Below are 8,463 nucleotides of genomic sequence, written 5' to 3'. Positions count from 1 at the left end.
GCCCAATCATAAAACTAGGAAGCTAAGATTGTATCTTTGGGGTTCCTCTGATAACAAAGCACAAAATCATAAATCATGAATTTTATTTTTATTTCCTTGTAGAAATGAAAGAAAAAGGAAATGCCATTTGTAGAAGTCCATTTATTAAGTCCATAATATTTATAAATTGCCTTCCAATCACTAGGCTATCTTGGTTATGCTCCTTAACGTCTGGTACTATAGATGGCTTCTAATTCTCCAAGCAGTTAGCAAATATTTAGCTGAGATGCAAAAACAAACCCACAGTGGACCAGGCTTCCATACAATGCAAACTGAATTATGATCACTTAGACCTTCACAATTGGTTTAAGCTGACTGTATCACAGCAACCTCCATCAAGAAAAATGGGGTTATTGTCATAGGGGACTCCTTTCTGAGGGGAACGGAGGGCCAGACCCAACCCAGAGGGAAGTCTGACACCTCTCTGGGGCTAGGTTAAGTGAAATCACCATAAAAGTCACCTGAAGTTGCAAAGAGAAGTCCAAGGGCAATCAAAAGGGACTTTAGGGCGTTGGGACAATTGGTTAAAGGATCAGGGGCACAGGTAGCATTTTCCTCTATCCTTACAGTAGCAGGGAACAATATTGAAAGGAATAGGTAGAACAAGTTAATCTATACATGGCTCCAAGGATGGTGCAACTGGGAGAATTTGGGGTTTCTTGATCATGGGAATGTCTACATGACACCAGGCCTACTGACACCTGATGGGATGTACCTTTCTCATAAGTAAAAAGGATTTTTGTGCCAAGAAGGTCGCATGGGTGAAGTGGTGATTGGTGGCCACCTTAGCCATAGTAAGCATGAAGTATTCAAGTTTAAAATCCTTGGTGACAGAAGAAAAACTGCCACCAAAACTTCAATCCTGTGTATAGGGAGCGCAGACTTCAGGCTGCTCAGGGAACTAGTTAGTAAGGTCTCCTGGGAAACTGGTTTTGAAGATATCAAGGTCCATCAGTGCTGGTAAATTTTTAAGCACCACCTCCTAATAGCACAGGAACAGGCAATTCCAAAATGTTTGAAGTCAAGCAGGCAGGGCAGAGGCAAGTGTGGTTGAACAGGGATCTTATTCTAGAGCTTAGGTAGAAAAAGAAATTGTATGGCTGCTGAAAGCAAGATCAGGTGAAATTGGAGGACTACAGGGATGCTCTTTGCCTTCGTAGGGAGAAAATTTATGCAGCCAAAGCTCAATTACAGTTGAAGCAGACCACTACTGTGGGGGGGCAATAAAAAGTTGTTTTTTGTCGTGTTTTTTTTTTTTTTAAAATACGTTAACAGCAAAAGGAGGACCAGAGACAATGTTAGTCCATTACTTGATGAGGATGGTCACCTCACAAATGGGGACATAGACAAAACAGAGACATTTAATGCCTTCTTCGCCTCTCTCTTCAATACTGATGATGGACTCTGGGACCCCAGATTCCCTGAGCTGGAGAACCATGGCTGTGGGGGGAATGATAAACTCCCAGCCAACCCCAAACTTGTGTGGGATTTGCTGCTCCACCTGGATGCATATAAGTCTATGGAGCCTGATGGGATTCATCCCAGAGTACTCAGAGCCGGCTGATGTCATCACGAGACCTCTCTCAATTTTCTTTCAACAGTACTGGGAGTGGAGTGGTCCTTGTTGATGGGAAGTTCACAAACATCATTCCAGCTTTAAAGAAGGGCAAGAAAGAAGACACTAGTAATTACAAGCCTGTCAGTCTCACTTCAGTGCCTGGTAAAACTGTGGACAAAATTATTCCGGGGGTTATTGAAAAACACCTGAAGGACAATGTGGTCATTGGTCATAGCCTACATGGGTTCACATGGGGAGGGTCCTGCTTAATAAGTTTAATTTCCTTTTATGACAAGGTCACCGATCTAGTTGACCAAGAGAAGCCAGCTGATGCAATCTTTTTGGATTTCAGTAAAGCTTTTGACAGTATTTCTCACCATATCCTTCTGAACAAAAGGTCCAGCATACAGCTAGATAAAAATGTAATACAATGGGTGAAAAATTGGCTGATGGGTTAGGCTCAAAGTGGTTTAGTAAATGGAGTTACATCAAGCTTACAGCCAGTCACTAGTGGGGTTCCCCAGGGCACCATTCTGGGGCCAGTTCTCTTTAATATTTTCATAAATAACTTGGATGTAGGACTAGAAGGTGTTTTGAATAAGTTTGCAGATGATACTAAATTGGGAGGAGCTGTTGATTCTGTTGAGGGTGGAGAGGCCTTGCAGAGAGATCTTGACAAATTAGAGGGCTGGGCAATCACCAACTGCATCAAGTTTAACAAGAGCATGTGCCAGATTCTGCACCTAGGATGGGGTTCTGCACCTGGCTATACGTACAGACTGGGGGATGAGAGGCTGAAGAGCAGTCCCATGGAAAGGGATCTAGGGGTTTTGAAAGACAGCAAGTTGAATATGAGACAGCAGTGGGCCCTGGCAGCCAGGAGGGCCAACCGTTTCAGTCCCAGTTCAGGAAAAGGAGGCCTCTATCAGAGCTAAACACATCTCAGTAAATGAAGAAGGGAAAACTAATACATGTTTGTTTCCCGGTACTTTTGAAACATAGGGCCAATAAAAACACCATGTATCAAGCACGCACTGCAAAATAAAATACACTTCATAAAAAGAAATAGAGTGGGGTTTTAATTTAAATTATCAATGTTTATGGGTCAGACAAAGAATAACTTAATTAAATCAGTCTGCAGATACTGAGTTTTACTCAAGAGTTTAATAACATACACTGTGCCTGACTGGGATGGAGTTAATTTTCTTCACAGCACCATACAGGGTGTTGAGTTTTAGATTTGTGAATTTGTGACTAAAACAGTGTTGATAATACACCAGTGTTTTGGCTACTGCTGAGCAGTGCTTGCACAGCATGGAGGTTTTCAAGGTTGTTTTTTTTTTTTCCCTTCTTTTCTCTCCACTCTGTCCCTCCAGGCAAGTGGGCAGTAGGTGAGAAAGAAGCTGAGGGGACACAAGCATGACAGCTGACCTGAACTGACCAAGGGGATGCTCCATACCATACAATGTCATGCTCAGCGATAGAAGCTAGGAGAAGGCAGGGAGTATAGTATGTAGGGTTACATTTGCCTTCCCAAATAACCATTACTCGTGCTGAGACTGCTTGCCAGGAGGGGGCTGGACATCTGCCTGCCAATGGCAAGCGAGGAAAAAGTTCCTTATTTTGCTTTGCTTGTGTGTAGAGCTCTGCTTCACCTATTAAAGTCCCTTTGTCTTGACCAATGAGTTTCCTCACTTTTCCCCTTCTGATTTTCTCTGCCTACCTGCTGGGGGTAGTGAGGGAGCAACTGGGTGAGTGCTTACCTGTCAGTCAGGCTGAACCCAGCACATAAAAGAAAATAAATGCAATAATTTGATACTGCTACATACACAGAGCCAAAGCAGGCATATGTGATTTTAGTTCCCAGCTGTTAGCTTCGGAAGAGTAGTCTAGAGTGATAAAGTTAGCTGGTAGTGCAAAACAGCAGGGAATATATCCAACCAAAGCAGGAAGAGAAGAAGAAGAAGAAAAAATAACAACAAAAAACAGATTCTCAGTGTCATTCACCAAATTCACAAACTCTGATAAAGGCTTAAGGAGAGAACATCTGAGTGGTTCCTGCCAGGCAGTTCTAACTATTAAGAAAATTCATCAGCAACAGACAGAAAATTAGAACTAAGTGCAGAGAATGGTGGAAACACCTAATGTAGCGAGATGTCTTTTACTGAATATTAACACACTGAGAGGGAAAAGGGGAAAGGTCAGAGGAAACAGTGTAAGAACAAAATGTAAATGATTTCATATTCTCAAGAAAATGGAGGAATATCCCTTCACTTTTGGAAAGGATCTTCACTAGCAGAAAGCTTCTTTGGAGAAAACTTATAGCCACTACTGGAGGGCATCAGGAAGGAAACTTTGTTCCATGAGCACCCTGATGGACTAATTCACTAGTCACCTATAGTATGTTTCGTACTTTGGCCACCACCATTTTCTTTTCCAGTGCAGGAACAGTTAACATCACGGAATGAGAAACTTCCAGGAGAAATCAGAATGGAACCTCAGAAACTTCTCACTCTGTTGAGTGTATTCTTATAAAAAACAACACCAAATGCTAAGCACTCAACAGCTTGTACTTATGCACAGTTTGAAGTTCTCGTGCATAGCTGATGCATGTGCATCATACGTTCAAGCAGATCTTTATTCAGGCCCAAGCTACAAAAGGAGTAGCACAGCAAGAGCAGAGACCCCACCTCACAGTGCTTTTCAGAGAGAAACATTCATAGTGGCTTTTTCTGCCCCAGGAATAAGGCAGTTATCAGGTTTCTGGACTTCATAATTTCAATAGCTAAATCAATAAGAGGTGGGGAAGGAGCCCAGAAGGCATGCCGCATGCAGAAGAAAAACAAAAAGTCTTGAAAAACATTGCACTGTTTGCTAGGAGTGGCAGACACTAATGAATAAAAATGGAAGAGGCACTAGAGAGAATTTTGCAACCCTCATATTGAAGTGTGGAACTGATCCACAGCACTGGATACAGTGAAAAATACAAATGTGAATAATTTTGAGTGCCTAGTGAAAAATTAGTATTAGCTACCTAAAACTTGTTTGCTTGAGTGTCATTCTCCATGAGGTGTGCTATATCTAATTGTTCTAAAACAAATGAATCAAGACATGCTCTTGGGTATTCTGCAGCTTCTTCAGTAATTAATTCAGGCCTCTCATCACCTGCATTTGAAAGAGGATCTGAAGGTAAGAGAAGGGGTTTTGTTTTTGTTTTCTATATCTTGTCTCATTATGCAGCTGTGTGAATGAGCCCTTGTACGTACAGTCAGCAAGCAGAACAGAACTGCTGAGCACTGACAACTGTTACTGAAATCAATAGGAACTTCAGGGATATTGTGACTTTGAGAAACAGTTTATCCTTCTTCAGGAGCCTAATTATAAAAAGGTTGATTCTAGAGCTGCATAACAAGTTTTCAGTACTGGTGAGGTTTTTTCAGTTTAGATTCATTTCAGGAGGACAGAATCAGGCTAAGTCCCAGGGCATGGTCAGAAGGAGAAAAGAAAACCTTTCAAGAAGATCAGCAGAGTTCAGAAGTATCCTTGAATCTCTTTGTGCACAAGGGCAACAGGTCCACAAACAACGAGGTATTCTACGAGCAACACATAACTGAACATTGCAAATGAACAGGCCCAGCTGGGGTTCCCCATGAGAAAAATCTTTCTTTTATCTATGTTTGTAGGTTGCATGCATTTGCCTAGCTAAGTGTGGAACATTTGGCATTCAATGCTGATGCAATGAAGATGTCCTATCAAGGGCATTTTAAAGCTTGTCTTTATTCTCTCTCTTGTTAAGCATTGCTATCAGAAGGAGTTGAGTGGTTCATAGTGGTCATAGCACAGGGGTCAAAAGGCCAAGCTATGCAGCTATAGGCAATTCTTTAAGGAAAGGCCTTTGTTTTAGAGTACAATAACTGCAGTTAGCACTGCAAAACATAACATCAAAGAACATGAATGAGTCAAGAGGAAGGTGTAAAATGTAAACAAATTACCCTGATCTTTCAGCAAGTTCTCCTGGGTTTGGATTCCATCCCTTTCCTGGCACAGGGCTTAAGTGAGAAGTAGCAACACAAAATTCAGTGGACAACACGAGCAACTGCCTGGCTCAGGCAGTGGGATATGGCTGTCAAACAAAACCAAAAAGATACTCTACTGAGAAAGAGGATGCAGAACCTGGCAATAAGTGCAAAATGTTCTGAAGACAAAGGCAGCAATGGGATAGTTAATCGAGACCATCATCTGCAAATATTGTCTCATGAGGAAATTAAGAGTAGTTGAAATGGCACAACACTTCACCTACCTTACGTGTACTGCACACAATGGAAGACAGGAAATAAACATACTCAACATACTACAAATACTGTAGAAGTAGTCCAGTAAACCTACAATACTAATGCAGATAAGGAACACCATTTGATGTAAAATATCCAGAATATAAACAAAGTTTCAGCTTACTACTTCTAAAAAGTTGTTTTTTCTTCATATATTTTAAATCAGTAGGCCCTGATGTGGGAAATACTATTACACATTCCAATGTATTAGAATATGTGCAGAGGACAGTGTATTTGAAATCTTTGTAGCTTTGAATTTTAACACATTAGAACTTGAATGCTATCTACTTTCATCTTTTGTTTCTTGACATCCAATTTACCTTTGTCCATCCATTCCTGCTATTTCTTTTTTCCCAAGACCCTTTTAGAACAAACAACCAAACAAATCCCGGATAGTTAAACCCAGTGGCTCATTACCACTCTTCTGTCTCAGTGTCCTTGTCATACCGGTCCTTTGTCCCTGATTAACTTCAGCAATGTCTCATATTTTCCCCTGTCAGACTTTATAGATATGATTATTATGCAGAACAAATGCATTTAGAAGTACACATGAGTATTCTGAAGCAATGTATTAATATCTTATGTGAAATGCCTTATCTATTATTGTTTAATATTGATAATTTAAATTAGCCCTCATTCCATGACTGAAGACAGCTTTTTACAAAAAAAAGGTTGATATTGGTTGCTTTTACAGGAAAACAAGAGCAGATTTCCAAAAGGCCCTGCTGGAAAGACAACGTGCTTTAGGGAGCCAGAAGAGCAAGTGCCTCCCTTTGGGATGGGGAGCCAGTGGGGCCTGGCAGCCCAGCCCCATCCTAGGGTATCCTAGGGATGGGCTGGGGCCAGGCCCATGGCCAGGCATGCTGGAGGCCAGCCCAGTGCAGCATCTATGGGACAGGGACTGGTGGCTCTAGGGGGCAGCCAGACACAGTAAAGGCTAACAGTGTCCCCAGGGCCACGACAACTTGCACAACACCATCAGCAAGAGCTGGAAAGCAGAGCACATGAAAGTTTTGTTTAAAGTCAACCAAGTTTCACAGTCACCTAATAAAATTTTACCTGCTACTTGTAAACCCCGCAACATCTAGTTAAAGGTCTTCACATTTATTTGTTTTCCGGTATAAGGAGTGCATCGATTTACAGTGGCTTCACAGAAAGGGAATGTCTCATTGGAGACTAAAAGTAGAAAAACACCTATAAAGCTGAGCAAGGAATATATGGGCCTGCAGCTGAATGAGGCAGGTAATTTAGCAACAGCAGACACAGATAAGGCCAAGGTATCTAATGTCTACTCTGCCTCAGTCTTCAACTTGGTCTCCCACATCCCTGTGATTAGTGAAAGGGGTCATGGAGATCTACCAGCAACGTGTGAGGACTCAGCTAGGGATTACTTCAGATAATTCAACCCACACTAGTCCATGGGATCCAACAGGCAGCATCCAAGAGTGTGGAAAGAGCTGGCCAATATCCTTGAAAGGTTACTCTCTATTATCGTAGAAAGCTTGTAGACATCAGGTAGTCCTTCATGAATGGAGAAGGGCAAATATTGTATCCATCTTCAGAAAAAGCCAGGAAGTAAACCGAGGGAACTCCAAGCCTCACTTTACTGGAAAAATCACAGAGCAAGTCCTCTTCAGGCATGTTTCTGGGCACATGAAATAGTTGAAGGTGACTGCAAACAGTCAGTACAGATTTACCAAGCATATGTTGTCTTCTAGGATAAACGATTACATTCATAGATGAAGAAAGAACAGTGGATATTATTTACCTTCATCTTTAAAAATATGCTTGACTGTCTCCCACAGTATTCTTGCGTCCAAATTAGGATGTTATGATCTGGGTTGGTAGGCAGCTAGATGGGTAAAAAGCTGCTTGGATAATCAGGCTCAGAAGACAGCAATTAGCCCATCACACTCAGTGACCTTGAGAAAAGTGATGTCATGCATTCTCAGCAAGTTTGCAGATGACACCAAATCAGGAGAAACAGCTGAGATACTTAAGAGCAGGACTGCTGTCAAACGGGACTGAATAGGCCAGCAGGAACCTTATGAAATTCAACAAGGATAAATTCAAAGTCCTGCACCTAGGAAGGAATAAGCCCTTGTGATAATACATGCAGAGGAGTGACTAGCTGGGGAACAGCTCTACTAAAAAGGCAGCCAGCAGACAACCAGCAGTAAAAAAAAAAAAAAAAAAAAAAAAATGTCACAGACTCCTGGTTTGTATTATTAGGAGCATAGCTAGTAGATTAAAGCACTTGTTAGACCACATCTCAAATATTGCATCCATTTTTGCTCCCTTCCATACAATGAAGGCATAGATAAACTGAATCAAGCCCAGCAGAGTTCAGTGGAGTGCTACCAAGAGGTCAGGAGTCTGGAGCACTTGCTGCAATTATACTGACTTGTAGTATAGAAGATGTCAACATTTCTCTAGATCAAGGTGTGGACTTTTTGCAAGTGCTGTCATGACAGTAATACAGTTCTTTTCCAGAACATTCTAGATTATATAACCCTTCAACAGACAAGTAAAAAA

General features: G+C 41.6%; 1 long non-coding RNA gene across 2 annotated transcripts; it reads right to left on the bottom strand.

Annotated features, from left to right (window-relative positions):
- Positions 1-1,678: 1,678 nt before the first annotated feature.
- Positions 1,679-8,111, bottom strand: LOC308191278. 2 transcript variants are annotated; one of them, XR_013947860.1, is made up of 3 exons: positions 7,697-7,840; positions 5,590-7,600; positions 1,679-1,693 (listed from the first exon to the last, which is right to left on the bottom strand). It is a non-coding gene; the product is annotated as an uncharacterized lncRNA (long non-coding RNA). The 2 variants fall into 2 exon arrangements; XR_013947859.1 differs by lacking the exon at positions 1,679-1,693 and having other exon boundaries at positions 6,444-7,600; positions 7,697-8,111.
- Between the last annotated feature and the right edge of the window lie 352 nt (positions 8,112-8,463).

Source organism: Anser brachyrhynchus, assembly GCF_964034855.1.
Source record: "Anser brachyrhynchus genome assembly, chromosome: 2".
Classification (NCBI taxonomy): Eukaryota; Metazoa; Chordata; class Aves; order Anseriformes; family Anatidae; genus Anser; species Anser brachyrhynchus.
Note: the sequence above shows the minus strand (reverse complement) of the source record. Positions and strands in the feature narration are given on the sequence as shown.